The 4,807-nt window shown below is 37.9% G+C and overlaps 1 pseudogene; it reads right to left on the bottom strand.

Annotated features, from left to right (window-relative positions):
- Nucleotides 1–225: 225 nt before the first annotated feature.
- LOC113198766 (heat shock cognate 71 kDa protein pseudogene) lies at nt 226–4,606 on the bottom strand (annotated as a pseudogene).
- Between the last annotated feature and the right edge of the window lie 201 nt (nt 4,607–4,807).

Raw genomic sequence — 4,807 nt, 5'->3', positions numbered from 1 at the left:
AAATACAGCTTTTTATTTAAGACTTGCATTTCCCACTTATAATACAGGGCTTATAAAGTGCAATTTTATTTCCTTTTCCTGTGTACATGTTCCATATTCAAGTATTGAGAATGTCTGATAATTTACTGTAGCAGAAACTTTAAAACTGACACAGAATTTGCTACAAATTTGGGCCTTCCAACATTTTACCATGTGGAACAATGCTACATCTGTCCTTGGGCTGGGTTAATCAACTTCTTCAATGGTGAGTCCAGAGGAAGCACCACTGGGGTAGGAGCTCCCCACTAGGGAATCCCCCAGGCATTCCTCCGGGCATGCCTCCTCCACTCTAGTGCAGTTTGGTAAAGATGGGGTTGCAGACTTTCTCCAGCTCTTTTGGCTGATGTTCAAATTCTTCCTTCTTTGCAAGGTTTTTTTTTTTTTTTTTTTTCCCTTCTCTTCAGTTTGATTCTTATTCAGTCAGTTGATGACTTCATTACATTTGTTAAGAATCTTCTGTTTGTCCTTATCATTTATCTTACCCTGAAGTTTCTCATCTTCAACAATTGCTTTTAGGTTGAATGCACAGGATTCCTGCAAATTCTTGGATGACATCTTGTCCCCCCCCCCCATTTTCGTCTTTAGCTTTGTACTTTTCAGTTTCCTAGACCCTGTGCTTAATGCCTTCCTTGCTCAAATAGCCTTTGTCATTGGTGATGGTTATCTTGTTCTCCTTCCTGTACTCTTGTCTATGGCAGAGATGTTGAAGATGCCCTTGGCATCAATATCAAAAGTGACTTTAATCTGACAAACACCACTAAGCTCAGGAGGTATGCCTGAGAGCTCAAAGTTGCCAAGCAGGTTATTACCCATGGTCATGGTGTGCTCACCTTCATATACTTGAATGAGCACACTAGGCTGGTTGGCAGTAGGTTGTGAAGGTCTGCATCTGCTTGGCAGGAACGATGCTATTGTACTTGATGAGGACAGTCATGACTCCACCAGCAGTTTCAATACCAAGGGAAAGAGCGGTAACATCCAAAAGTAGCATATCTTAAACATTTTCAGGCTTATTTCTAGATAAAATGGTTGCCTGGACACCATTTTAAGCAACAGCTTCATCAGGGTTGATACCCTTATTCAGTTCTTTTCCATTGAAGAAGTCCTGCAGAAACTTCTGAATTTTGGGAATATGAGTAGAATCATCCACCAATAAAATATCATGGGTCTGTGACTGGTCTAGTTCAGCCTCTCAAAGAGCTTTTTCTACAGGATGGAGGGTGCCACAGAACAGGTCCACATTCAACTCTTCAAATCAAGCACAGGTAATGGGGGTATAGAAGTCAATTCCTTCATAGAGAGAATCAGTCTCAGTGCTGGCCTGAGTGCTGGAAGAGAGGGTATGCTTAGCTCTTTTCCATGCAGTACAGAGACCCCTCTTTTGTTCTCACTGATGTCCTTCTTATGCTTGTGCTTGAACTCAGCAACAAAATGATTGACCATACAGTTGTCAAAGTCTTCTCCACCTAAGAGGGTCTTTCTGGCTATGGATTTGACCTCTAAGATTCCACCCTCAATAGTGACAATTGACACATCAATCATGCTAACTCCTAAATAAAAAATTAGCACATTTCTTTTAGCTCCAAACTTTTTGTATAAAGCATAAGCAATAGTAGCAGAAGTTGGCTCATTGACTGTCCTGAGTACATTGAGACCATCAGTGGTTCCAATATCATTGTTTTCCTGATGCTGAGAGTCACTGAAGTAAGCTGGCACTGTGACCACAGAATTGGAAAGGTAGGCCTCTGCCATTGTCTTCATGTTTGTCAGAAGCATAGAGGACACCACCCTTAGATGGAAACTTTCTCTCTCTCCCTTGTATTCTACTTGAACTTTGGGCCTGCCTGCATCATTCACCATCATAAAGGGCCAGTGCTTCATATCAGACTGGATGACAACATCATTACATCTCCGTCCTATCAGACTATTGGCATAAAAAACCATGTTGGTGGGGTTCATTGAAACCTGATTCTTTGCAGCATCACCGATCAATCGTTCAGTGTTAGTGAAGGTGACATAGCTTGGGCGTTCAATTCTCCTCATCATTGGCAATTATCTCCAGTTTTACATGATGGAAGACACCCTCACAAAGATAGGTAGTGCCACTGCCAGTCCCTTAGACATGGTTCCATAAGTATAGGTCAGAATCTGCATGTGAAGAAAACACACAAATCTCAACAGCTGCCATAGCCTTCAGTGAGACTAGACTATACATTTTTAAAAAATAATAATGAACCAAAAGAAAAAAAATATTCCATATTTTGAGAACATATGATTTTACTTATCACTTTCCATCCTCTATGCCATCTTCCTGCTGTCCCATAAAAAATGAGTTTGAAGGCTGGAAATTACCTGGTCATTAGCTCATATTAAAATGATAACCATTCCCTGGGGCTATGGTTTCAGCTGTTAGAAAAAAAATGAAGAAAAAAAATAACTCTGCAACATACTCACTAATGTTAATGTATTAACTTTGCATTTTTTAAAGATAGAGTTTTCTAATTACCTGAAAAGTTTTAAACTATGTCAGCAGCACAAATGTTTTTAGAATCCAAATTATAGCATTTTTATTATAAATGGACATTATGAATGCAAGCAGTCACTGCTGACCTGCAACACAATTACATTCTATTAGAATAGAAAATGTACAAGAGACACCAGAAAGCTTTTGGGAGGGAAAATAGAAGGTTTGTTGAGTGCTGTGACCCTGTTCAATTTTTCATGATTTTTCTAGCAGCTCACACAGCTTTCTTCTACCCCCCAACTTTATAAAGATATATAAATTTAAACTTCAGCTTTCATTGCACATGATTTTGATGGGATCTGACTTTGCAATGTCTGTTTTCTCAATTGTTTCTAATAATTCTACTCATTAGCTGTCATTAGTACAAAGGGCAAGCAGTTTATTCAAGATGCTCATAAACCTTTAAAGAGATTGTTTTCTGTTATTATGCAGAGGAAAAAAATAAACTAGATATTAAAAAAATAAGTGTTATAACTTGTTTAGAATTTTACTGTCCCAGTAGGAACAGATAAAAGAACCACATGGAAGAAATTCCCACATTGTAATTTACCTTCTTAGGTACTTATGTATTTATCTTCTTACGTACGTATTCATTTCCAGTTTCAAAATGAATAGAAAAGGTAGTCATTTGTTCTTCTATTTAATTAATCGATTCATAACTTTTGTATTTTTAAGTAAATATTCTTTCTTTATTATTCATGTTATTTAAATTTAAATTTCATACAAAAATTGCTTCAGATAGGTAAGAGATAGTATATGGAGCTTATTGCTACAAAACCTTTTGCTGTGCAGAATTACACAAGGAAAATTCTCACATAAATTATAATACAATAAAATACAGTGCAAGTATCTGCAATCACCAAAGTTGAATGAGGATTTGTAAGCCATAAAAGAAAGAAGTGGAGAAGGAGGTTTCTTCCAAGCAAAGGGAAAAGGATAAGTACAAACTTCAAGGGAGGGCATCTTATGAGGAAAAGCTTGCTGCTGGAGCTTGAATGAAAGGAAAAGGGGAGAATCAGGCTGCAGAGAAAACCCCATAAGTGATGCCTCAGTTCTTCTATCCCAGCAGCACAAAGGGGCAGGTATGCTAGGTGGTAGAGAGACAGGAATAATAATTTTACCATAAAACTGCATAGAAGAGTTGATACAGGATATGTATTTAGAATAAGGAAAGCTGAAAAGGGGAAAAATAGCTGGAAAGCTGAGATTGGGGATGAGGTGAGGCATACAAAATGCTAGTAAGGAAAGAATAAGAAATTTCCAGAAATAAAAATGAAGGTGATCCTTTAGACAATTTGTCACCTAGAGAACGTTCTTGTAGAATGTAAGTAAATATAGCCAGTGAGGAACTCCACTGTGTATGATCCAAGGATATGGAGTAACTTATTTTTTCACTTGACCTTGACTTTATAACTTTTAGGTGATCCTGGATCCTGGATTGCTTTTTAAAACTTCTTCTAGGTATCTGCATATACTGCCTTCAGCCAAAATGGTGGTCAAAATGGTAACTGATTTGGAATGGGAAATAAACTTTATCTATGATCATTGCCCTCCATACAGATTAGAGATGTTAAACAAAACACGTGCAAAAAGGGACACAATAATGGAAAAGAAGGACCTAAGAAAATTAGGGCTCTTTGCTTTTCCTTCACTGACATTGTGCCCATAGACATACCTTTATAATATCAACAGAGCTTACTCCAGGAGTTATCTCCATAACCAAGAGGCTTGTAGGATTCATTGAGTTGTATGCAGAGAGCACTCTCATATCAGCCAAAGTAATTAAGGGAGGATTTTCAAAGGAAAAAATAAGAGTATCTCTAGAACATAAAGGAGGAAGATTTCTTGAGAAGCAGATCTGAATACCTGGGAAGGAAATATCTCAAGATAAAAGAATAAATGACCGTCCACTTGGTCTCTCTTTGGTGCCATTCACTGACCATTCACTGTTGTTTCTCTATAGGAATCTGATTTTTTTGTTTCTATTTTTGGAAGCTTGGTTTTTTCAGGTAACCTTTCACTGCCTCTAATACAACTACCCATGTCAAATATTACATGAGAACTCCTTTGGGGGACCCCCAAGAGAATGATAAGGGGTCCTGGAACTCACCTCCATTCAATGGGAAAAGAAATGTTGATTGACCTATCCTGAATGAAGTGCCCTAACTATTTCCATCCAGCTGTGTTGAAGAAGGTCTTTTATCACATGGGTCTCAAAGGATTCATGGATAGCCTAGTCACAAG

This window comes from Urocitellus parryii, chromosome 3 (genome assembly GCF_045843805.1).
Source record: "Urocitellus parryii isolate mUroPar1 chromosome 3, mUroPar1.hap1, whole genome shotgun sequence".
In the NCBI taxonomy this organism is placed as follows: Eukaryota; Metazoa; Chordata; class Mammalia; order Rodentia; family Sciuridae; genus Urocitellus; species Urocitellus parryii.
The sequence above is the reverse complement of the archived record's forward strand: the minus strand, read 5'-3'. Positions and strand labels throughout refer to the sequence as shown.